The sequence below is a fragment of the Lissotriton helveticus genome, chromosome 10, assembly GCF_964261635.1.
Source record: "Lissotriton helveticus chromosome 10, aLisHel1.1, whole genome shotgun sequence".
In the NCBI taxonomy this organism is placed as follows: domain Eukaryota; kingdom Metazoa; phylum Chordata; class Amphibia; order Caudata; family Salamandridae; genus Lissotriton; species Lissotriton helveticus.
The window spans coordinates 206,524,342-206,551,949 of record NC_136071.1 but is presented as its reverse complement, the minus strand read 5'-3'; the positions used below and the strand labels follow the sequence as shown (position 1 = coordinate 206,551,949).

Below are 27,608 nucleotides of genomic sequence, written 5' to 3'. Positions count from 1 at the left end.
TTGCTCCCTGGTCCTTTATTTGAGACACCTTCCTCCTCAGACATGGACCAATACTCTTCCTCCTCATTCATATTTCCTTTGCTATTCCTGTTATTTAACATAGTCCTAAATGGTTTTTACACACTTTCCTTCAGTTGTCTCCTAATAATGTCCCTTACTCTCTCTTCCTGCATTTTTTTCCCTGCTGTCTGTTCAGTCATAATCTCCCAGCTTTAAATATAATACCATTTTTAAATAAAACTAGGGGCCAGATGTAGGTATCCAAATACCGGTCGGTAACGGCCGAAAATACCGATTTTCGGCCGTTACTGACCGGTATTTGGATATTGAGATGTAAGGGCCTAAAAAAGCTACCAATTCGGTAAATTTACCGAATCGGTAAAATTTCCGAATCAGTAAATTTACCGATTCGGTAAATAAGAAATGGAAAAAATGACTTTTGAGTAGTAGGTAACCTCTAAAATACCGAATTTGCATGAAATTCGGTATTTAAGAGTTGTTATTTACCATGGATTGAAAGCAGGTGGTAACCAGGTGCAGGCTATGAAAAAGGGCCCAAAATGCAACAGTTTGACCAGAATGGCGGCATTCTACGTGATAGCGAGGCAGCTACGGCTACAGGCAGAAGGAGAGATTGTCTGGAGAAGGGAGGAGCAGGTCTACAGGCAGAGGATCACCCTATTCCAACTAACTGATGCAGAGATCCTACAAAGGTACAGGCTACAAACCCAAACCATCCTGGACTTGATCAGGGACCTGCACCCACTTTTGGAGCACACAACCCCAAGGGCGCACGCCATCCCACCCCATGTGCAGGTGCTGTGTAGCCTACACCTGCTTGCCTCTGGGAGTTACCAGAGTGTGATTGCTGCAGTAGGTGGGGTGTCCCAGAGCTGCCTGTCCCGTTTCTTTAGGAAGTTCCTAGAGGCCATGATGCAGAGAATGCATCATTACATCAGCTTCCCTGAAACGCACGCAGAACTGCTCAGGACCAAGACAGACTTTTATCAAATAGCACATTTCCCCAACGTCATCGGCTGTATTGATTGCACCCACATCCCAATATGCCAACCAGAAACAGGAAGTCAACCCACACAATAAATGTACAGGTAATCTGTGATGCTAACTACATTATCACGGACATAGTGGCCAAGTTCCAAGGAAGTACCCACGACTCCTACATCTTTCAGAACAGTGGGATCTAAACACGCCTGACAGCGGGGGAATTTGGCGAAGGATACCTGCTAGGTAAAACACTGTGTGACACTCCCTTGATACATATTGCAGATGTATGTGTGCATGTGAGTAATGTCTTTCTCATTTTCAAATAGGGGATAGTGCATATGCCGTCCGCTCTTTCATCCTGACACCCTACCTCAACCCTTCAACCCCCAGCCAGAGGCGATACAACAGGGCACACAAATCTACCAGAAACATTGTTGAGTGCACCTTTGGGCTGTTGAAAAGCAGGTTCCGCTGCCTCCACAAAAGTGGAGGGGCACGCCAGTATACACCAATCACCTGCTGTAAGATGATTGCAACTTGTGCAATGTTGCACATCCTTGCTACTAAGAAGGGCACCGAGGTGGAATTGAGTGACTATCAGGACCATGATGATGAACATGCACTGCCTGAACCCAACACAGCAGGAGTTGCGACACCAACAGATGGTAGACACAGACGGGCAGAAATCACACGCAACTACTTTTAAGTAAGTAAAGAGACACAGACAGGTGGAGTATGCACCCAACGTAGCTTAATATTTGGCACTACGCAGGTATTCAAAAGCACAAATGTGCAACACAAATGTCATCCATTTAATAATGGTAGTTCTGGGTCACTTCCCCATTAACTGAACAAGTCATTTCCGCCCACGCCTACCAGTGCCATATGTAAGTGGCTGGATCTCTTCACTGTGCATTTGGGCTGTAGGCTCACCATGGCGCCTGCTGCTCCTCCGTGTCTCGCCAACAAGGAGGCTTGTCATGCTGCTCCTACTGGTGCTTTCCTCACTTTCTGGTACATCCAGAGCAGCAGTTTGTGCTGTCTGTGCATTTATCAGCACCTCTACAGCACTGGTCATCCTAGCAATGCCCCTAGACACCTCATTGCGGTTGTGGGTGAGTCCCTGTTGCATGTTAATATCGTCTGCATAGCAGGGAAGTGGCTGTGGCTAGGCGGTTTATTGCTTTATTTTGCTGCTGCGCACACTGCCTCTCCTTGCGCCTTGCTAACATTTCCTGGTCCAGTTTGCTGCACAGAAGCTGCACTAATTGTGTCATGTCCCGCATTCCTGCAGCCATCTCCTTGTTCACATCAACCAGTTCTCCAATGCCCTTCCCTATATCTTTCACATGTGTGTTTAGGTTCCTCATCTGGCGATGCACAGACAGGATGGCCTTCCCCTGCATCCTTTGGATTTTCAACATGCTACCCTCAAGGCCATGGAAGACACTGGGACCCTCCACATGAGCTGCTACAATGCTTTCTCTGTGCCTGCGGCGTCTGCTACCTGTACGGACACCCTCTGCACTGGACTGCTGTGTGGCAGGGCTACCTTCCCCAGCCAAGGTTTGTGTGTCATCCCCCTCCATGTCACCTGCTGATGACTCCATTTGTACAAGTGGGGCAACTACATGCCTCCTGCTTTTTTGTGATGCAGGAGTTGTCAGAGGCAGTGATGCAGGCAGTTCAGGTGAGGACAGTATCAGAGGGGATCCTGAACGTTCTGGCGACGCCTGCAGATTTGGAGAAATTTCTGGGTCTTGGGATGATGGCTATGTAGTTGGTGCACCTGTGTCCTCTGTGACATTCTCTGCACTTGGGCATGGCTCCTGGCTGTCATCCCTCTCTGGTGCCGTGCCTTCCGTCTCCCTGGTCCGCCTGCGAGACGTCTCGCCTGTGGACATGTAAGCGTACATTAGCTCGGTGCTACTGCCTCACAGCTACTACAATTAAATAATTCTCACATAAACACTGTACATGTTGCCTGCGCTTGATTATGTCTGAAATGATTTGCCAAACTTGTTGCTTGCTCTGCTGTATGACATGGTCTTTCATTTGATGACTACATGTCCCATAATGCATTGCACCTGTATAGTGCTACCTCTACTGGACTGGGGTTAACTTTGTCACATAGGGAAAAGGGAAGGCTGATGGGGTGGGGTGATTGCTGTGCATGCGTCTTACCTTTTCTGGTGGCAGCTCTGGCTGAGCTGTCTGCGTCTCCCAGTCCACAGACGCTCTCTGGTTCAATGGTGGACCCCACCAGCTCCTCCAGGTCAGTCAGGGGGGGTGCCCGGTTCTTCCCCCCTCCAGTTTTGTTTGCCTGTTTGTGGAGCTCAGCGATACAAAAGGGGATGTGGAGCTCAGCAATTTCTTTCTTGGTCAGGCTCCTGAGGTCATACCACCTCTTTTTCAGGTCATCTATGTCCCTTGGAGTCACTCCTACAGCATTCACCTTTGCTTGAATGTCCAGCCAAATCTTCCTTTTGGCAGATTCAGCCACAGTCAGGGACAGCTTGCCAAACAATTTCTGGTGTTCCTTCACCACCTCCTCCACAAGGACCTGCAGCTCCATGTTCCTAAATTTTATTTTCCTCTTCCTCTCTGGCTGTACGTTTTCACTGCTGCTTGCCATTTTCACAGTTTAAAAGTGCAAAAATGTTCTGTGGCTCAGGGACTCAGCTCAGCTCCAACTGCCTCTCCAGAAGCTTCTAATTACTTGCAGCTGCCTGTGTAGCCACTTCCTGGTAGGGAGGGGGAGGGTGGTAGCACCTGATTGGCTGCCTGATTCAGTTTCACTTTTATTTGCTTTCCGATTCGGTATTTACCGAATCGGTATTTCCCATTCATTCCTATGGGCCAAAAGGCCCATGGGAATGAATGAGAAATACCGATTCGGTAAATACCGATTCGGTAAATACCGAATGGCAGATTCCGAATGTTACCAAATTTTTACCTACATTGCATTTACCGATTCTTAAATACCGAATAGGTAAAATTCGGTATTTTAGAGTCGGTAAATTCCATTTACCTATATCTAGCCCTAGATTGTTAAATTGGTGATTTTTTACTTAGCTGAACAGTAATGTAATCGCTAATCCTTCAATGCAATGAAAGGATTTTGATCGATCGTTTTGTTCTGCGACAAAACGTCCCAAAATTCTACAATGATGCTACCTGGCTCCACAATCCATTTTCTATCATGACCTTGTTGTGCATTGCTTCTTTGTATTCCCTGTTGGGAGCGAGGCATGGAATGCCGGTTGCATTCTTCCACGGTGTTCCAGTCCAAGTGTGAGTTGCTGCCTGTACCTTGGACTGGAAGCCGTGCTGCCTGGCTCTCACCTGTTCATCTTCTAATAAACTCATTCAAGAAGTAACCGTTGTCTTTCATTACAACAACTGGCGACGACCTGGTTACCAACGCGTGTGAAGCAAGGAAGATTACAAAAAAAAAAAAAACAGAAAGAAGGAAGAAGAGGAAATCTTAACAGAAGGAAGTACTCAAAGGGTATCAAATTGACAGGAAGACTAGCTGTATACTGAATTAAAATACCATTATCTTCCACCTCGGATTTCTGAAGACAACTAAATTGTGAGTAGACTTTGTGAGTTGACTTTGGCCCTTACTGGTTAGCGGGATCTCTTTGAGTGTAACTGCCGTTCAGCCACATTTTTCGAGTGGCGGCAGTATTCAGAGACCCTGCCAGGTGCGTGCTAAGTTGGCTGTGACGGAGTAGCCGTGACGCACATGACGGTAGCGCACACCTCGTGTGGGATGTCTTTGAGCTGGGTTACGCTACGTGACTTATGTAACAGCCATTTTGTTTGCAGTGGCTGCTGTGGCAACTCAAGGCATACACGGCGTTGTGTTTTTACCGAGCAACATTCGTTTGGAACTTTTCTCTCTTCTCACAGAAAATAAACATAGCGGGACAGGTGAGGATGTCAGGTAAGGAGGATTATCTCATTCCGCACTTTATAATGGTTTAATTTATGTAATTTTAAGCAGACTTACACACTTTCTTTTTCTCATGATGGGAGAGTTACTGGCAATGCTTTAACCTTCTTCTGTTATTATAATATCCACGAAATTGAAGAACTATACTATATTCATCCTTGTATGGAAGAAGGTGATCACCAAGAAGAAATAGTCATGGCTCAATAAAACTAGACAATTAGTCCTCCCCATTCCTTTTGGACAACAGGACCACGTCCAGCAATGGAGTGGCTGGAGTGTAAAGATTATTTTGTTAACTATATCAAAGCTGTTGATGAGGCAGGCAAAATGAAAGCCGATCAAATGAAGAGAATTTTGATACATTCATTAGGACCTGTAGGTCTGAAAACCTATGATCGTATGCCCAAAATGGTTGTAAGTGGGGAAATTAATGTTTTTGAAGCGGCTTTAAAAGACCTAGATAAGTACTTTGCACATAAAGTTTGCATTGATGTTGTACGCTATAAGTTCTTCCAGAGGAAACAGAACAAGGGTGAATTGGTGGATGAATACGTTGATGAACTAAAAAAACTTGCTATTGACTGCAAGTATGGTAATTTACATGATGACCTTTTACGTGATCAGCTAGTCATGCACTGTAGTAACTCTGCAATCCAAGATCGCTTATGGATAAATGGTCATGTATCTTGTATCTTTAGAGGATGTACTACCCATCATAAGGAAGGCCGAAATGTCTGGAAGAAGTGCTACACAACTTAAGGAGTCTGATAAGGATACTGGAGGGGTCTTCAAAGTCCAAAACATGACCCGTGGACAACCACAACAAAATGTTGGCAGAAACCCTAACCAAACACAAAGGAGTTCTTGGAGAGAAAAAGAACCGCAGGATAGACATTGTTATCGCTGTGGCAACAAAGATCATTTGGCGTTCAGCAGAAATTGCCCGGCTGCGAAAAAGAAATTTTGCATTTGTGGTCTTATTGGTCATTTTAGTAAAATGTGTAGAAGGAGGAAAGGAAATGTAAAATACCTGTGCGAGGATGACACTTTTACTGAGGTTGAAGTTGAGAATGAGAATCCTGAATTTACAGGGTAATTTTGTGATTAACATCACAGATAGTTCAGTTAAGGAGAAACATGTGTGTGACATGTCCAGAGATGGGGGACCTATCAAGATGTTTGCTGCCTCAGGGTCACAGTATACTATAATAAACTAAGGAATTTGGAAGGAGAAATTTGTTAAGAAAATAGGCCAGCAATTAATTCCCACTGATGTCAATCCACTAAGTTTTACTGGTGAAAAGATTAACATGTTAGGTTTCAGATGGTTGACGTTCTTGTTCAAGGGAAGGTCAGCAAGAGGAAAACTCTATGAAGCTCAGTTTGATCCCTCCGTTTTAGGTTGGATGGACCAAAAGAATTAGCAAATTTTTTTCGACCCAAATAGTGAGGAGAAAGTACTCATTATGGATGATTCAAGTAAACTACAAGATGGAATGAGTAGCATGTTTCCAAAGGTATTCAATAAGGATTTAGGTGCTCTTAAAGGTTTTGAGCATACTATTGTAGGACCCATCCCTATATTAATAAGGGATGAAGTTGCCAAGGAGTTAGATGGGTTGATTGAGAAGAATGTGATCGAAGAAGTGGAAAATTCTGAATGGATTTCTCTGGTGGTCGTGGCACACAAAGGGAATGGCAAGATCCGTTTATGCATTGATTTGCGCCACTTAAATAACAACATTGTCATCGATAGGTTTCCGCTGCCTAAAATCAATGAGATGGTATCATCTCTCAAGGGTGCTACTTGGTTTTCCACCATTGATCTTTCAGCAGCTTACCATCAGGTTGTGTTATCGCCCGAATCAAGGAAGCTTACCGCTTTCATAACACCGTATGGCTGCTACAAATTCAAACGCATGCCTTTTGGCCTTGCTTCCGTGGCTGCCATCTTCCAGTGCCTAATGCACAAGTTGTTCAGAAAATAAGTGGGGTCAGGACAATATTTTAGTCTCTGTCAAATACAAGGAGGAGCATGATAGCAAGCTGAAAGATGTTTTGAGTGTGTTACAAGATGTTGGATTAACTGTTGAAATCAGTAAATGCAAATTTGCACAGAGACATATTATCAGTGAAGAAGGTGTTAAACCCAAGCTTGCTTTAGTGAATGCAATTGTTGGTTTGTCTGCTCCAACCAACAAGGAGGAAGTGAGATAATTTTTAGGCATGGCTGAGTACTGCGCAAAATTCATTCAAAATGTTGCCAGTAAAGTTCAATATTGAAGAAAAACTCTAAATTTGAATGGACTAGTGAGTGTGAGACAGAGTTTGGTCGGGTGAAAAGTGATTTACAAAATGTGGGTGCTCCTAGTAGTTATGACCCCAATCTGGAATGTATTTTGACAACGGATGCAAGCAATAAGGGTTTGGGAGCTGTCTTATCGCAGAAATGTGTGACCAATCAGGCGAAGATAATTTTGTTAGCTTCAAGATCTTTATCTCCCTCGGAAAGCAAATATCCTATTATCGAAAGAGAGGCTTTGGCTTGCGCTTGGGCCCTGGAGCATTTACATGTATTTGTTTGGGGGAAACCTGTTGTAATCTGTACTGATCACCGTCCCTTAGTAAACATCCTTACTACTGAGGGAAGTATTACAGCATCAGCAAGGTTAGCCAGAATCTCCACGAAAATAAAGGAATTTGTCTATAGTTTGGTTTATGTACCGGGCAAAGAAAATGCCATTGCTGATAGTCTGTCTAGATTGCCACCTCCCATGGAAGAATGTTCTGATGATTCATGGGGGGATTTCAACATTGCACTTATTCAGGACGCTGGAATACCAGCTATCGAGCAAGTTGAGTGGATGGAGGAACAATGTAAAGATGTTAAATTACTACTAGTTCAAGGATTTTAATGCAAGCGTTGGCCCAAGAAGGATGATGTTACGGACGATTTGAGATCTTTCTGGGAAGGTAGCACTGAACTGTCGGTGGACAAGGGTTTAGTCATGAGGGTCATACCTCCTGAGAGTCTTAGGAACAAGCTATTACATTTGTGCCATGAAGGTCATTTTGGGATTGTAAGAACTAAGATCATTGTTGAAGGCATTTTACTGGTGGCCAGATGTTGATAAAGCTGTGGATAGATTTGTGAGGGATTGTGTAATGTGTTCTTCTGCTGACAAGTCTTTTAAAACTTTAAGACCCCCAATGAGTGAGGGTTCGATTCCAAATTTTCCATGGGAAGTTTTTGCAGTGGATATTTTTGGTCCTGTTGGAGAGTTTAAGGAATATGGTTTAGTTGCCATTGATTTGTTTTCCATATGGCCAGTGGTAAAAATGGTTGAGAGAGTAGATACTGACACTGTTCTTAATTTCCTGGATAAAATGTTTGTAATGGAAGGGTTACCTGTTTGTGTTTTGAGTGACAATGGAGTACAGTTTACGTCCAGGAGTGCCAAGGAATATTTTGAAAGGGTGGGCATCAAGCACAAAACCACAGCTCTTTACAACCCCAGTGGTAATGGCACTGTGGAGCGCTCTAACCGTCTGTTGAAATGAGTCATCCAAGCTGCTATTTCCAAGAGGAAGGATTGGAAGTTGGAATTGCAGAAGAGTGTTTGGGCTTACAGATTCACCATGCATGATTCCACAGGTTTGTCTCCTTTTGTCATCATGAGAGGCAGAAACCCCAGGTGTAAGTTCTCCCCTGCCTGGCTTTCTGATGGTTCTTTGCAACAATGGTCTGTGGAGGAAGTGAGGAGCGAATTGGTGCAGGTGCATGATAAGAGTAAATGCTATTATGATAAGACTCATGGCCTCAAGGAGGTGCAGGTCAAGGTCAGTGATTTAGTTTGTGTGAAGAGACCTGGTAAGGTTCCTAAGGGTGAGAATCAGTTTGGGCCACTACAAAAAGTTGTTGAACCTCTGCGCAATGCAGTGCGTTTGGAAGATGGTAGAGTGTGGAATCTAAAGAGTATTGCGCTGTGTTCCGGGAAAATTTGGAATGTTTTACAAGAAGGTTTGGTGGGTGCTGATGGTGTGAAGGATACTGAATGGATGGAAGATTTTCTTGACACAAGCTCTTTTCGATCAGGAGTATCTTCTTATATCTCTTCGGAAAGGAAGATGGTGGAGAGTGCTGCGGAAAAAGGTGTGGTTGACACTCAGGATAGTTTTGAGGCAGAAAAAGGTGTGGTGGACACTCAGGATAGTTTTGAAGCTCAACCTGTTGATGGGGGAATGGAAGTTTTGGAAGCGGTGCAATCTGGAATGAAGGAACTGTGCTCAAGTGCCATTAATCCGGTTGTGGTTACACAGGATACTGGTGTGAGTGGAAGTAGGAAGAGAACACTTCCAGGTTGGCTTAAAGAATATGTAATGTGGTTATAGTTTACATTACTGCATTCTGTTTGTGTATAGTTTTGGAAATTCTTATTGCACAATTTATTTGGCTACTTGTTTTGTTTTCTGTGTCGGGGGGGGGGTGTGTTGTGTATTGCTTCTTTGTATTCCTTGTTGGGAGCGATGCATAGAATGTCGGTTGCATTCTTCCACTGCGTTCCAGTCCAAGTGTGAGTTGCTGCCTGTACCTTGGACTGGAAGCCGTGCTGCCTGACTCTCACCTGTTCATCTTCAAATAAACTCATTCAAGAAGTAACTGTTGTCTTTCATTACAACAGACCTATTTCCTTTGGATAAACCTACCTTTTGTTTTTATATTTCTTACTCTGGAGATAGCAAGCGCTTATCTCATTGGCTTCTCAAACCTTTTATTTTTAATGAACCTCTTAATTTCAATTCTCCTTTGGGCCAGAACAGTTTATTAGTTCAAAATTCCCCAGGGCCGATGCTGCTCTTACATTGCATGTGCTCCGCACAAACAGCAGGAGCAGCAGGACTTCTTTACACCCCTCCAGGAACAGAGCAGCTGAAACGATGCAAACGCTCCACTTGAAACAGTAGGAGCTGTGACCTCGCTGCACGCGAGTTGCACGAGACAGCGAGCACTTTGCCACGTTCTGCCAGAGCTTCGTGAGCCACGTGCTCCACCTCACATGCACTCTGAAGTGGGATGGCATAATAGAAAGCCTGGAAACATGCGGCTACATCCGCACTGCTCTTATACCCTGCTTTCCTTCAAATTTAAACATTAGAGGTCCAAGACAGTTACACTTTGTTGTTTGTTTTTGTTTTTCCGTCAAAACTTCAGAACCTCCAGCCTTAAATCCAACCTAAATCCTAATCAATCGACCTTATAACTCAAGTTAGCTAAATAATAATACAAAAAAATATTGTTAGCATTAGTAAGACAATTATTAAAACATTCCTACCTAATATAAACCCATAAATTGGGTTCTTAGCTATACCGCGATATAAATTACATACCAAATTCTACATATTAATAAAAACACACAATATATTACATTCTACTGCTCTTTTCATACATTAAATTAAAGGTATACTTTTCTGCTCAGACGCAACAAATAAAAAAGGAAGACGCTGGAGTGTTGAGGAGTTTTATGGACTAGACGTTCTAATTGGTTTACGTTGTCATACTTGGTTCTAGTATGGAACTTTAGAAGTTGCTGCTTGGAAGTGAGGAAAGGGTTTTATGCATAATGGTAGCCACCTGTCTTGCAATAAAATCCTTTCCTCTTCCATGCAGAGTGTGACTAGAGGGGTTCCTGAGGCTTTTCTCCAAGGGGCTCAGATGACCCTCTATTAGGGTAAGAGTGTGTGAGCTGGTTCTCACAGCATGATACTACACAATATTGTATGGGTGTGATACACGTGTGCAGTTTCATGCTGACACTGCATTCATTATTTCCTAAATATGAGATTGAAGGACACCATGTCCAGATTTACCAGTCAATATATATTACCTACTGGCGGTCGCCAGTAGGTATATATAGTTAGGACCTAGTTACCATAGGAAATTCGCAACATTCTATTGGGAATAACTTTGGCGTCGATTGAGGAAATTGCGTGCAATTTTCCAAAATTTGGCCATCTCAGTTCTGCTCCTTCCCTGAAAGTTTTGGGGGGATTCGTCAAGCAGGGGCCGAGAAAAAAGGGGGGACCCAAAACGTGTTTTCCCATGTTAATTTCCAGAGGACGATTAGACACGGCTACAGCCCGAACGGCTGAACGGAATTACACCAAACTTGGCAAAATGGTAGGGACTGGCATGCAGAAGTGCCTTTTCTATATTTGGTGAAAATCCCTCCAGTAGTTCCTGAGAAAATTAAAAGAGAAAAAATATATATATCTATAGAAGCTTACTGTAAGCTTACCTTTCCGAGCACGAGCTGCATGCTGATTGGCTGTCAACTGTCTGTCAACACTCCAAACCAGAAACTGTTGGCAGCCATCTTGGGACCAATATACATGATAGCACCTCATTAAAAAGCATTGCAGTTAATAGAAGGTTTAAAGACTTTAGTTACATTATAAATTATTTGTTGATAGTACCATACTAATTTTAAGAATTGTGGGGTTTTCTAAGGTGATTTTACCATGTGAAAAAGCCTTCTGCTGGGATATCATGAATCATGTTTGAAAGAAAACTATTATCTCATGCTTTTCCCACAGTGGTTTGGAAGGGGATCTATAAGCTAAGCTGAAAGCATATTTTCTGTAAATTCACATTATCTTTCTCAGTCATGTGAGAATGAAGTCTGACATTCTCAGTAAAACATGTACATCCAACAAGGACAGAGACTGTCAGTTGATTCCTTTGTGTTCTACTGCAGCTTCCCAGAGTGTTCTAAAGAACAACTAGAGCGCTAACAGTCCTACTTATTACAAAGGTATGGCACACCTGAAGCCATCTTGATTGGAATAAAGTGGTAACTCTTAAAACATTTAATTTAAAAAGGAACAAGATGAGGGGGTTCATTTTGCCATAGAAATTATGATTAGTGCGGCAGAAAGAAAAATTAGGGCACATTTTGAGTGACTTTTCAAATCCTCTTCTATTTCATTAAAAAATTCTTACATGCAGTCTCCCAAGATGGCCACCAGAGACAAAAGAGCCCAAATGTAGCCCAAATATCACCCAGATGTAGCCCAAGTATAGCCCAATGACAGAATGTCCCCGAGTGTTCTAAAGAACAACTTCTGCCATGCAGACTGAAACATGCACTTTGAATACCAGCAGCAGACTTCCCTGGTGAGCAGTAGCTTTACTACAGTGATCTAATGAGCAACTAGAGTGCTAACATTCAGAATTTATGGCAAATGTGTGACACATCTGAATGCCTTCTTGTCGGAACCAAAGTAAACAAGCATTGAAAATGCAATAGATCTCGCCCTCGTTTAAGTTAAAGCCATACTGTTTGTAATGAGGTGGCTTTTTAGCTTTGCTTTTATTAGTGTTTTTCAAACTTTCATGTAAATAACATGCATATGTATGTATATATGTATATGTATGCATGCATTTATATTTGTATTTATATAGATATGCAGATTATATATGTTTATATATGTATGTATATATATATATACACATGCATATATATAAATGCATATGCATATATATGCATATATATGTGTATATGTGTGCGTGTAGAGAGAGGTAGAGAGGTAGAGACTAGTAGAGAGAGGTAGAGAGTGAGTCATAGAGAGTAGAGAGTGAGTAATAGAGAGTAGAGAGTGAGTAATAGAGAGTAGAGAGTGAGTAGTAGAGAGTAGTAGAGAGTGAGTAGTAGAGAGCAGTAGAGAGTGAGTAGTAGAGAGTAGTAAAGGGTGAGTAGTAGAGTGAGTAGTAGAGAGTAGTAGAGAGTGAGAAGTAAAGAGTAGTAGAGAGTAAGTAGCAGAGTGAGTAGTAGAGAGCAGTAGAGAGTGAGTAGTAGAGAGTAGTAAAGGGTGAGTAGTAGAGAGTAGTAGAGAGTGAGTAGTAGAAAGTAGTAGAGAGTGAGTAGTAGAGTGAGTAGTAGAGTGAGTAGTAGAGAGTAGTAGAGAGTGAGTAGTAGAGAGTAGAGAGTAGTAGAGAGTGAGTAGAAGAGAGTAGTAGATAGTGAGTAGTAGGGAGTGAGTAGTAGAGAGAGAGTAGTAGAGAGTAGTGGAGTAATAGAGAGTGAGTAGTAGAGAGTAGTGGAGAATATTCCAAAGTTTGGCACAGCACCACTTGCACACAAGTCCAATCAAATCATATCACTTAGAGTCGTTATTGAAGCGCTGAATCTTGGTGTATATTCAAATGCTTTTATTTTCCTTAAGTTTATGTACCACAGCCAGCCGACGCGTTCCGTTCTGTACAACAGAACTTCTTCAGGGCGTTCTTATTTCCTTCAAGTTATGTCGGTATCCTGTTGTCATATAACTAGATATTTCTTCCAAATGTTAGACGAGACGTAAGCACATTCTTATTCAAAGTGACTAGGTATCAATTTTACCCACACAATTCGGGCAGACTTGAGTAATTTATAGCATCCACAAAGTCAGTCTTTCAAAAATTCCAAAGTATAGGACATGATAATCCAAATCCAAATGTTTCTCAAAAAAAGTCATTTTCAATTGTTCGGAATATCGTGATTTAAAAACCCTGACCCCCTGAGCAGGCCTAGGGGGTCAGGGTGCTTCTACCCTGCTCCCTTTGCGTGTTTTGCACCTTTGTTTCACTGCTTTCTTGTGACTTCATTCTACCGAGGCACAAGATGGCTGCCACACTTCCTGGTTTGGAGTGTTGACAGACAGTGGCAGCCAATCAGCATGCCTTCCCGAGAAAGCTGCATGCTCATTGGCTGTCAACACTTCTAACCAGGAAGTGTTGGCATCCATCTTGTGCTAGTGTTGACAGACAGTGGCAGCCAATCAGCATGCCTTCCCGAGAAAGCTGCATGCTCATTGGCTGTCAACACTTCTAACCAGGAAGTGTTGGAATCCATCTTGTGCTCGATAGACAAAGGCAAAAGAAAGCAAAAAAAGAAACGTGAAGAACACACAAAGGGGGCAGGGTAGATACACCCTGACACCCTAGGCCTGCCCAGGTGGTCCCACAAGGACAAAAAAGGACCACATTTTTTTTTAAAAAACCTGGTCTGTTTTTTAAAAAATTACCCCACGGGGGGACCAAATCGCGGGGCATAGTGATAAAAAAGTGTGGGGGGTCCACAATCCCCCCCACACTTTCCCGGGGACTGCCGCCCCCGGGGCAAAGCAACACAACCCCTTGGCGCATACTGGAGGCCCCTGGTGGGCTAGTTGGCCCCCAGGGACCCCCAGTATGCAAGGGGAATTAGTTCCTACTCTGCAAACACGCCAGGGGTTGCGCTGCAGAGAGGTGTAAAAAAGAGTGTGGCCTCATTACACCTCTCTGCAATGCAGCCCGCTAGCGCATACTGCAGGTTCCAGGTGGGCTAGTTGGCCCCCAGGGACCCCCAGTATGCAAGGGGAATTAGTTCCTCCTCTGCAAACATGCCCGGGGGCTGCGTTGCAGAGAGGTGTAAAAAAGGGTGTGGCCTCATTACACCTCTCTGCAATGCAGCCCCTGGCTTATACTGGAGGCTCCTGGTGGGCTAGTTGCCCCCCAGGGACCCCCAGTATGCAAGGGGAATTAGTTCCTCCTCTGCAAACGCGCCAGGCATTGCGCTGCAGAGTGTTGTAAAAAGGGGACGTGCCCTTCGAACACCTGCCTGCAAAAATGTAGTAAATCAGTATAAAAAAAACAAATTAATACATTTAAAAATTGTCATTTAAAAAACCGTTGAAATTCAATGCAAAAACCATAGGTTTCAGGCCTTATATAGTTAGGAATTAGCATTTAAAAAACCTTGCCTATTCAATTAAAAAACTGTAGGTTTCAGGCCTTATATAGTTAGGAATTAGCATTTAAAAAACCTTGCAAATTCACTGAAAAAACCATAGGTTTCAGGCATTATATAGTTAGGAATTAGCATTTTAAAAACCTTGCAAATTCACTGAAAAAACCACAGGTTTCAGGCCTTATATAGTTAGGAATTAGCTTTTAAAAAACCTTTGAGATTCACTCAAAAAACTATAAGTTTTAGGGGTGTTCTAGTTAGGTGGACATTTCACTCATACAAAACCATTGAAATTGCTCCTATATAGTTAGTTGTACTAACTATATTTTGCGCACCCGCAATCCACTGCGGATGATGTCACATATTACATCATTCATGACATGGTCAGTGACATCACTGATGACATCTCAAATGACATCAATGATGACATCACTGATGACTTCATCCACGTGACAATCACATACACCTTTTCATACACTAGTAAAATCTTTCATCACTCTTTGTAAAACACAGAGTATCATATTTGAATCTATTGACACAGCAATACAAGTATTTAAAAACCCACTCACTGATTCCTAGATGTATACACACATGTAATCAATTACCTGTAGATTCACTCATACATGCTGTCATTGAAAAATAGAACACTATCAAAAATACTTATACACCTATATCAACATTACACACCAGCACACAGCCTATTCACATATGAAGTTATCATACTCACTTATGCAAAAAATTGATCATACTTAGTTAGCTACACACTTATACAAACACCACTTCATCTATTCATTTAGATAGTAAGTCATATTTAGTATATTATAAAATCATTATTACAAGTATACAGTTATCCATACAGTCACTCACACAATCATTGAGTCTTATGTATACTTATTTATATACAACAACTGACACATACACTGCCTTTTATTTTTCTAGTTTGTTGGACATGTACCATTGAGAAATGTATTTGCTCATCACCACAACCATAAAGATATTCACTCACCCAAACAACTGTTAGAACATGTAGTTGTAACTTCTTATATCTACTGAATCAACTATTCACACATCTTTGGGCAGTCACACACCCTCCACAGAACCACACACACATTCACTCTCCCATACAAATACTCAATTAACTAATCAGTAACTAATATAGACTTTCACATAGCTAGTAACCAACTGGAGAACCAGTTTACACAACAACTGACAAAGTGATACAGATATTCACACAGTTTAGTCACTATCCACTATATTTAGCGAGACACTATACATTGTTAAAGTCCTCCATCCAAATATTTATTTTTATATATCTACTCATACTTCAATGCAAATTGCTATATATATAATGCATATTTAAATAACGAAGCAAACCACATTCACTGGACGATGTCATCAGTGATGTCATCATTGATGTCATTTGAGATGTCATCAGTGATGTCACTGACCATGTCATGAATGATGTAATATGTGACATCATCAGCAGTGGATTGCGGGTGCGCGAAATATAGTTAGTACAACTAACTATATAGGAGCAATTTCAATGGTTTTGTATGAGTGAAATGTCCCGCTAACTATAACACCCCTAAAACTTATAGTTTTTTGAGTGAATTTCAAAGGTTTTTTCCTAACTATATAAGGCCTGAAACCTATGGTTTTTTCAGTGAATTTGCAAGGTTTTTAATATATATATATATATATATATATATATTTGAAGAAAACCGCTCCTACAGCAAACAAGAAGAGGCACGTACACGAGGCGTCTATGGATCAGGCTTATTTATTATTGTTCAGGTCGCCCACGACCCTGCAGAAAAGGAGAGGCGCGTTTCGCCTGCGCAGCAGGCTTTGTCAATCTGTTTTGGCACCATGACATTGTAGGAATATATAGCCCTCCTCCCTCTTTCAGGCACACATAAACATAGAGGATAGACTACAAATTTGGCCATTCTAGATGGAAGAAGTATTGACCTGCAACATGTGCCTCCTTAGTCAAGTGCAGGGTATTATATATATATATATATATATATATATAGGATGTATGACGTTACAACGCACACTTTTACAACGCATACCTTTACAATGCATTTTTTACAACTCAACATCCATTACAACGTATTCCATTACAACGCATGCCATTTACAACGAAATTTTAAAAACTACATTTACAACGCATTCCATTACAATGCAAAATACCTTTACAACGCATACCATTACAACACATAACATTACATTGCATGTTTGGTAAGTATTGGATAGTGTAGGGGTAAAAATTACTATTCTAACTCCAGGGGGTGCAACAGTAGGGTAAGTGTTGGATAGTGTAGGGGTAAAAATTACTATTCTAACTCCAGGGGGTGCAACAGTAGGGTAAGTGTTGGATGGTAATGTTATGCGTTGTAATGGTATGCGTTTTAATGACTTAGTTGTAATGACATGCGTTGTAGTGGTGTGCGTTGTAGTGTCATGCGTTGTAATGGTTGCGTTGTAATTGCATGAGTTGTAATGGATGTTGCGTTGTAAAAGTTTCGTTGTAATGGTAGTGCGTTGTAAAAGTTGCGTTGTAAAGGTTGTTTCCCATATATATATATATTGGTGACACACATATGTTATTACTGCTTTCCAGATAACTAAGTGACCTATGAACGTTGGGTGGCGACAAGCGTTAGTCCCCAGTACATTAGTAGATGTGAAGGGTATATGCTTAAAGAGGATCCAACATCTGTCCTGATGAATGCAATGGACTCAGTTGAGACGCAAGGCAGCAACATGTTGGCATCATAGTGGGGTTAGGGTACAAATTCCTCGATACTCCACACCTAATTTCTAATACCAAGTGGTACCCTACTTAGTAAAAAACAGATTGGGTTATCAAATTGGTTTTTAATCTATTTCCCGGATCCTAAGCTAGAAAAAATTGTGTCCCTGATCTCAGGGTGTAGGGTCCCTCTCCATCAAACTAAAGTTTTTGGAGAGCTTGGGGCTATCCTATGATGAAGTATGACCCCTGGTAGGTCGGTGGGGACATCCTGTCAACCTTTTGCATGTGTTTAGGGATTGGCTGATAATCATGCAATTACAATATGCTGTAGAACCGTAAAATAATATAAATTCACTCTGGTGGCTTTATTGTGTGAGCTAAAAAACATCCTAACATCCTTGTCATTTGTGTTTGAATATTTTTGTTTCAGAAAGTTTACTGACCCGAAATTTGTGCTTCCTGTGGTAACTGAGAATCACCTCACCCCTTAAGGTTACATGTCCTATTCAAAATTCTCTATGAGATTTTTCACATCAATACAACAAAAACTGATGTACAGAATGAATACTCAGCAAGATCCAAACTAACCCTCCTGCTTAATTTGTTATAAAATCAATTGAGTTGTTCCTGAGAAATTTGGAAAAACAACATATCTAGATACCAGGAAGATTATGTCTGTAAACAGGTTTACAAATGAAAATGTAAAATTAAACTCAGAAACTGATTGAGTGGGGCTCTTTTTCAGCCAATGTGCCATTTTGTGGGTCATGAGCCACCTCATTGGGTTCACGTAACCTTGTTGTATAAACAATGTGGTAGGTTTCAGTGAAGCCGATGGAATCACTCCCCAAATCTAGAGGAGAATGCAGCCATTCTGAGGTTCATGTCCTGTGCACGTTGAGCATTACCACAGGCTCTGTCCATGAAACGCTCCAGCAGGGATGCTGGGCACAAGGCATGGCCTATGACTATACCATATGCGCATAATGTCATAAATGCACCAAAAGCGATGTCAGTGGATACACCGGGCAGGGGTACAAGCAGACAAAAAGTCTCTAAAAATGATTCATTAGGTGACATTATGCTTGTGCACTAATATCAATAAGTATCTATCACTATTAAAAACATTAAAAACATCTTCATTTTCAACAATTACTTAAGTTGAGGGGAATATAATTATGATTCAAAATCATCTGCCACTGTAATTAGAGAATTATGGTTGGCTACAAATTATAGCACTCTCAATCCAAGACACTAGACATGCTGGTGAGATCACATACGTCAACAAATACAGTCATCATCTATATGTGCTAACTCTTATTTGAAGGGGGTAGGCTCCGCAATTCTTCTGAATACATATTCTCATAGACATTGCATTGAGGCTAAAGCCAGCAATACTACTGAAAGTAACTAGATTCCCTCACACAGAGAGTACAGAAAGGAAAGGCTGTTTTTGTACTAAAGAGATAGCTGCCTACAGTCTACATGGAGATTAAAGGCTGCAGTATTGCTGTTGGCAACCAGATGTCCCTATTCTGATTACTAGGGGAGTAGAAGTTGTTTCAGTTCAACTTACAAGTAATAACATTTCACATACATTAAATGCAATTATAACAAGACATTTCCCCTGTTAGCAATCATGAAATGTCCTCATACGGACCAATCAGAGAAACAAGGTCTCTGAGGTCACACTTGCATGTAAAATAAATCAGGAAGCATCACTGTCAGAAAATATTTTTGGAGAGAATAAAGTCTGCTGCACTTCTACTCACAAGTGACAGAATTTGTTACAGGTGTTAAAATCTACTTCAAAACTGAAGCACCACTATTTACAATCTAGATTTACTTGAATAAGCTATACAGACTAGAACAGGCCTTGAAAAATCTACTAGCCTACTTGCTATGGCAGGTCAGATTTGAGCCAGAAGGAACATGTGATCTGTTCATTCAGAAAGTGAATGAGCAATAAAGACACCTTCAGGACTTATTTTTATCTTGACACATTTGCTCTCTGTTCAAGGACAGGTCAAATGTCAGTTTGTCTTTTCACTAATTGTTGCTGTATCCTGGAAAATTGTGTGTACTTTTCTTTCTCTTATTACAGTTAGAGGTTTTTGTCAAGTGAGCTGTCTGACAATCGTGAAACAAAAGGCTGTAGGATGCCAGGGTTTTTCTTGTAATTCAGAAGTGATGCAAACAAAGATTTAAGTTGGAGCAACACAAATCAGAACACTTTACTTGGTGATGTGAGAATGGAAAATATTTGGAGAAACTCGATTTCCAAGCATTATACACTATATAGTTGTATCTGTAAAACCAAATGTCAGTGAGAAATATTGAGGCCATTTCAATGGAAAATCTGCTGATTGCAAATAAGTGTACTATCACGTCATGCTTCAGGTATGTATTTATTAAAAGTGATAGTGTTTAAACATGATTTGAGAAACATTCCTGCCCTCATGACAATGACGTTAATGTACTAAGAGGCAAGTCAGCGGTCAAATGTATCCTGTATGTGACTAGATTTGTTTTATATATGGAGCAAAAGTTAAGTCTATTAAATAAAAAAAATAGTGTTTATGTAGAGCAGACATGCTGACCTCATGTATTTGAAGGTGCTCTCATCTATGATAAAGCCGGCTCAGTGAATTAAAATATTTTCCCAGGATCACATATTTTGAAACCAGTTTATGGGTCAAGAACATTATAATTAGGTCAAATAGATTATTTAAGTCTAGACCTGCACGTCTTGTAACATTTTTATGGTTTTTCGAGGCCTGAACAAAATCTGCTTCAGTTTTAGCTGCATGAAAACGATAACATCTCTGGCATTAAATATTGTTGAATGGAAGCAATGTAACAGTCAACATCAAGAAGTTCCTGGAAAAATACTTACAACTTTCACAATGCCTTAAAAAGTTCCTGGACACATACCCCTGGGTCTGTCTCTAATTGTGAGCTGCCTCTCATCATGAGCTTTGGGCTTATACGCATTCAAGCTGGAAGGTACATTTGAAAAACCTACCGAATCGAAGTCGCTGTCTGTGCAGCGGGATCATCTCACCACTATGTACTCCAAGAAGGAATAGTCTGTCCTGCTGCTCCATCATGATAGACAACTGCCTGAAGGTCAGGTTTTCGAAAATCTTGCTTGAATGGCATTGGTGCCCGGCCCACCTTTGTAGGGCAGGCATCAATACCTCCTATCTCTGGTGAAGAGGCAAACAGCTTGCCTGCAACATTACACATGTTCTTTGATCCTGTCCATCAGTAGTTCATGGTTGAGGCAGAATCCTTGCACTGCATGAAATCTGTGTGGCAATAACCTCATCCTCTGACCTAGTGCTTCTCCATGACATCTCACCATCCAGGGGATAGTACTGCGTTGGTGCCAGTGGTTCTCCATGGCCTGGATGGTGATTTTGTTGTGTTTTCTGTGGAAGAGTGTTCCCCCACCAATGCACTGCGAAGGGATAAGAAGATTGTTGACAATGGCCACTCACGAGATACTGATTTACATACGTTCAAGATTACCTACCTTTTATTGACAGGATCAGGAGTCACTTCATGACAATAGCCCAGGACCACCTGTCCACTTCGACCCACTAAAAGTCTATCCTTCAGTTTTAATCCCCTATTTCACTATTCCTTTCCTGCCCTAACCAATCTTAGAGAACATTAAAACTCTGCTTCTCTGCTATTTAATTGCCCACAATGGGAATCTTCCATTTTCTCTTCACATCCTTTCTTCTTATGTCAATGATTGTATTATATTGTCTGCATTTATTATACAGATCCACTGGGATCATGCAATTCTGTGGCTGCTGAGTTGTCTGACTGGCAAAACAGGGTTGGTAATTAGGAAAAGGAATTTTGTGGTTGCAAATCCATTGATTTTGCTAAATGTAGTTTGTGACAGAAAACCTACTAGGTTTGTGTGCTTAAAATTCATCCTTTTCCCAAACATTGATGGTTTATCCCAAAATGCCTATGTTGACATCTTGAATCCTACAAATCTTTCAATGTTACTATCCTTGTTTGCCAAAAATGTACCACTTACAGTGAAAGCGGTCCACCCTCCAAAATTCCTCAATAGGGCTCTCCAACCTCCTTCTTAAAAGATACATGATTTGTGATTAACTTTGTGCAAGACAAGATTGGGTGTGCAGATGTGGAGCTAAGCAAAATAATCTGTTCTTTCTAAAGCACATGATATCGCAGTTTCGCTATTTTCTAAATCCCATAAATACAAATTTTTGCATTTTTTTTTTAGCGAAACTGGCCTAAGAGTACTAAAGCAATATACTAAAAACAACTGTTTACGTTACAGATTCACCCTTTTTAAAATTTGTTTTCGCATAGGGAGATTACATTATTTGAGCATAATCACAGGATGTTGAGCCAAAGCTGGGATTTAAACCTGTTATCGATGTTATTGATGTTCCAAAGGCACTAGTTATAGACACGGGCTACATCTCCTTCTTTATTTATTACTAATTTAGCGGTACTCAATTTATTAACTTTAGTGGGATAAAAGGATGAATTAGCTATGCAGGTGGGTATTTGACTTCATGAAATGCAGGACCATAAACACCCATACTAGCAGCAAGTGCTCAACTCCTTGAACCATCTTGGGGGTGTATGTCTTTGACACCCAATACTACATACCTCCAAATTCAACAAACATGCCGCGAAGCAATAACCACCACTGATGACCATTTCCTTCAGAGCTGGGACCCACTTAGAGCCTACACTGTTCTACTACACAGAGAACACTACTGTACCTGATGCCAGTGTTTCCATACATCAACCCATTCCATCCAAGACACAGATTCCGTCTGGGCCTTAAGGAAGTCGTAAGTTGAAGAAATAAGTGGCGGCTATTCTATGAGATTTAATACTACAATATGTCAAGAATACAAGATAGTTGTATAATAAACAAACAATATCTAAAAAGTAGTTATCTTCATCTGTTTCACTTTTTAACATGGACTTGTAACTCTGGCAATGCTACTCTGATACTGATCTTTAAAAAAGTGCTATTAAGTTTAGTTCTCCCAGTAATGGTAGGTCACCCAATAGTCTCAGTAGCTTTCAAAGCAGAAAGTTACATGGGGTTTAGCAACCAGTACGTGCACTGTCAATACACAAGCACTGCGTACCCATTAGCGGATGTGCTATCTTAAGTGCAAAACTGCTGTATCCTTTTGTAATAGTAACTACCTCAGAAGAATGAAAGTATGAACATGACATGCATGCCTGTATTTAAATTCCTAAGCGGGGGTCAAAAAATCACACGTCAGAAACTCACTGAACCATCTTCCTGGATTTAAAGACTACGTCGATTCAATCATTTCTCACAGCCGTAAGTGCACTGTGGCCAAAAGAGAGAGGGTTGTGCAAAAAAATGCGTCACTCCTATGGCACTAAAATACACTGACAATACCGCACACTCACAATTCTTACCCTAATTCCAACAAAGGTTTGATGAAACAGTATCACTTTTTTCATAGTGACTATTAATAAGAACCTGTCCACGCTTTCAATAACAACAGGCTCTTATAATAGCCCGTCAAACTTTCAATTATTGCACGTGAGATTGTGTGCTAGAGACATTTTAAGGTATGGGCAAAGTGGGCAACTGCCCAGGGCTCCAACCTATAAAGTAGCCTGCAATTAAATTGATATTTCTCTTTTACCTCTGTCTATTTCTCTCTCTTACCCTTTCTTCTGTCTGCCCTAATGTACCACTGACTTTTTCTCTACCCAGTTCATTTTAAGGATGTTTGGGACCCTCGAAAAACATATTTCGACTGTTTTGGGTGCCATCTTACAAGCATAGATTAGAGAAAATTGGAAATATAATTCAAAGTTGATCTAACAGTGGGCCCCAAAACTACTCAAGTTGACACTGCTCTGTTACTTTATTGCATGTATAGCCATTGAAATTGTAACAAACGGCCATGGTATGCTTATTTAAAACAAACTTTCTAGTGAAGTTCTCCGATTTGTAGGGTCAGATCAGGAAAGTGGAGGGCCTCATTTACGAGGTTTTATAGCAGGACAGCACCGCAAGGAATCTTGCTGTACTGCCCTGAGTCAAAAGAAAAGGGCAGGAATGTGCCGTATCTTGTCCTTTTCCACGAAGCTGGCACACATTGGGCTGCCATGCGCCAACGCAGGCACCCTCATGCCATGGTGCAAGGGTGCCTGCATTGTAGGGGGTGATTGTTTTTGGGAACGAAAGGACATCCTCCTGCACGAAAATAATCACAAGAGGTGTTTTCCTCTTTCTGTGTCCTGAATGCAGCACACATAGAAAGAGTTCAAAACAAGGAGAAATAAGGATATTTCTCCTTGTTGCGCCTCCCTACCTCCACCCTTGGGGTTCCGTTAGAATCTGACGCATTCCCAGTTTTACGATTCCTTGTAAACCTGGGAATCCTTCTGATGCCATGCCACAGCAACATGCCACAGCAACACCCATGGAATGCTCCCTTCACGCAGTCTTCTGCATGAAAAGGGCACATATCTTCAAGGTCATGAAAAGCCACGCAAAGTGGCTCTGCGTGGCCATGTAAATATGCTGCGGCCCATTGTGCCACCGGAGCGTCAAGAAAGTAATGCTCCGGCAGCGCAAAAAGTGCCATAGGGTTTTCGTAAATGAGGTCCAAAGTTTTGACTGAAAATGTAGGTCAAATAGGGGTCAGATCCCTAAAATGGATTATTCAAGAGCAGCGGTCTTCAAATTGTGAGGCATGCCCCCCTGGTGTGTCTGAATTGATCTCAGGGGGTGACAGGTTCCGGACAAGAGTAACATTTACTATGCCCATAGGGAACCAAGGCAAACATCATGTTGCAAACAGTTTTGTGTTGTTTATAAAACAAAACAGAGTGGCAGCGAGACACTCCGTAGAGGAGCGTCAGTAATGTTTTTGTCACTCATGTCCTGTAGGTATAGGTGAGGTGGGGTGCAAACAACACTTAAAGTATCTTACAATGTGGAAAATTGTACACTTTGAGAAAGCTGTGTCTGCCATTCGCAAGTTAGCAATCTCCTATTTACATAATTTTAAATGGATAACTGCAATGTTTGCATAGTTGAATATGTTCAGAGCTGACGATTACAGGAATTATTGTGAGAAAATATGTTTGTCATTCATGAAAGCTAGGTGATTTTTTTTTAACTAAGGTGGCCGCGTATTAAAATGTTTGAAGACCACTTCTCCGGTGCTATGTCACATTGAGTAAAAAAAACAACTGTGCCAGTTTTATTCTAAGTCCTCTGTGGTTAGGGGAAGCCCTGTGTGCAGGTGAAACTCACGTGACAGAAGAGAAGAATAGTTCATTTTTTGACTGGTTGAAACTTGGGGCTTGCTCATACTGCAATTTTGGTTCCTAAACGAGGGCTGTCCCACCAGGGTGTCTTCGTTGGTGTGGTGGCAAAATTAAGCTCACAACAACTGTCTACGTCGCAACAACTCTCTCCTGACTGACCTGCTATCGCGACCCGAAAGCTCAAGTAAAATACACTATGCTGAGTTAACAATTAGGAGATATGGGCAATAAAAAAAAATATATGTATAGGAGTTCATTTCATTCGTTCAAATTGTGGGGAAAATGAAATGCTATTCTCGCCAAGCTCCGACCTTCGCCTCTTGGCAATACGGTCTTTCTGAAGTGGTTTGAGGGGAGCCAGGACCCTGCAAGCCCCACCCCGCAGGAAGAACCTACCTCGTGCTCCGCAAGGCTCGCGTGCCGCTTGCTGTCCCGCACGCGCCTCCACTGGCTGCTGGCTCGCGCTGCGTGCTGGGGGTCCCGGCCTCTGCACGCGCAGCAGCAGCATGCGCGAGTTCTGGGAGCAGGGCTGCTGTTAGCGGCTCCCTGCCAGGGTATTGGTACACGTTGCTTTAGTGCCGAGCCAGGTTAGGGCGGAGCCTGGCAGCATCCCCGATGCAAAGACTGCTCCGGGTGTGCTTTTTTTTTTCTCGCAAAAGCAACGGCCCCCCTATGCAAACATATCTGACGCTCATTGTTTGAGCTGGGCTGCTTCCTTTTCTCCCCGAGCTGCTCTGGCTTCCCTGTTGTCAGCACGCGGAAATAAAAGAGCCGGTTGGGTGGAAAATTAAAGGTCATGTGTCCTCTCTCGCGGGATTGTGCCAGTTCTTAATCTTCCACATATGAATTGGTTATTTCAATCAAACTTTCAATGTACTTTTGAGATCACTCTTTAGTGAGATTTGTGCAAATGCCTAGTACAGTATGGTTAGCAATTGACTCTGTGTCGCCAGGAACACCGTGCTCCAGTACCGACCTTTCTTTTTCAAAGCATTGTTTCAGGCATGTTTGTGCAGTTGGTTTCTTTGAGGTGAACCAGGAATACAACTCCCAACATTCTTGTCTCCCTGGTGACATGGAGTCATTTAGTAACCTTAACATTAATGCCAGGTTTAGCTTTTTGCCAGTCTGTTTTTTCCAAATCATATATAAAATAGATACACAGAGAAGCTTTTGGTCTGTGGGCTTCCTCCAATGATCTGTTAAATTCTGTGGCCCCCAGCTTGGCTGACCCCTATGAATGAATGAATGAATGAGAAGTATGTATAAAGCACACAACTACTCAGAAAGAGTCTCCCGGCGCTAGAGAACCTCAAAACTAGCTGCTGATGTCCTTAACCCCTTGCGTGCGTATGATGGAACCACGCTGTCATGAGTCACGGGCGGTGTGTGCTCATGACGACATGGTTCCGTCAAGCGGCTGCCGCTTCGCCCACGCGGCATTAATTCCCCGCCTGTACGAGCGAATTAATGAATGGGCGGGGCCGTGACGGTACCACGCCGTCATGAGTACACTCCCCCCGTGACTCATGACGGCATGGTTCCGTCACGAGAATGGAAATGCCGCGCTCACCCCCACCCCCCACGCCGCAGCGAATTTCGTGCTGCGGAGAAGGGGTTAAAGGGTGGGGGAGACTTAAGGTAAATGATGGAAGAGCCAGGTTTTAAGCATCTTCCTAAAGGTAAGTAAGTCTGTCAACTGCCTGGACCCGGCAGGAGGTTTCCAGGCGCGTGCAACCTGCACTTAGAAAGAGCGACCTCCTGTACGGGTGCAGCATATCTTGGGGACAGATGCAGTGAAGATGACCTCAAGGTTCTGCGGGGGTCGTAGTGTATGACTCTCCTTCTGAGGTAATGTGCGCCAGTGCCTTAAAGCAGTAGGTATTCCGGGAGGCCCAAATATAGAACATTAACTTAGTCCAGTCTAGAAACAATAAGGGCTTGGACAACTGTCTTCCTGTGGTCCAGAGGCAGGAGGGGAAGACATTTCCTGAGCATCCGCAAACAGAAGTTAAGTGTAGTGCATGGGGAGGTATGGGTCGTGAATGACCCTGTAGGAAGTGATGCATTACGGTACACCATCTACACTTCCCCATTTTTACTGTTTCCAGCTAGGGAAGGAAATAAAGTTATTTTTTCCACTAGCCAGGGAACTTTTTCATTTTTGCACCATTATTTTTCACGACCCTACCTCCCCATGCACTACACATAACTTCTATCACGAACACATGTGCTCCCGGGTCTACGTAGGTCTTAGCACGGCCCGCCCCATAGAGGGACAGGAAGATCCCAATGATGAAGCATGACACTGAATCAGGTTTCAGTGTGTGAGGGGTATTTTACAATTCCAAAAGGATTCCCCATCAAACAAAAACGAGAAGGTGCCTTTGCATCAACATCTTTTCTACACCATCGTTATGACTAGAACCTTCAAGGTTTGAAGAGCATTAAGCGATATAACGGTAGAATCTTTGTGTTGAGAAACAGTATTTAGAGGAGAACGATTCTACCACTATTCCTCTTCACTCCCCATTTTGATTTCTTGAGTAGGGTTTTTATTAGACTTAGAGCTTAGGGTTTGGGTTTTGATTGGCTAATAGGGCTAGGGCTGTAATTGGTTCCTAAGTCCAGGTCTCTCATTGGCTCTAGGGCTTAGAGTTATGATTGGTTAGGGCTAGGGTTCCCTTTGGCCAAAGGTCACATGATCTAAGGCTATTTAGGCTTAGGGCTCAGGGTGCCTCGGCTAAGGCCAGAGAGGACCAGGGCAGTTGCCTGT

At 42.2% G+C, this 27,608-nt stretch overlaps 1 protein-coding gene across 1 annotated transcript in view; it reads right to left on the bottom strand.

Moving 5' to 3' along the window:
• The window catches only part of BHLHA15 (basic helix-loop-helix family member a15), a 112,355-nt gene extending 86,790 nt beyond the window's left edge, over positions 1 to 25,565 (bottom strand). The window contains exon 1 of the mRNA XM_078665165.1: positions 25,229 to 25,565. The gene's annotated coding sequence lies outside the window, so the exon portion shown is untranslated. The remainder of the gene's footprint in view (positions 1 to 25,228) is intronic.
• Positions 25,566 to 27,608: the final 2,043 nt, after the last annotated feature.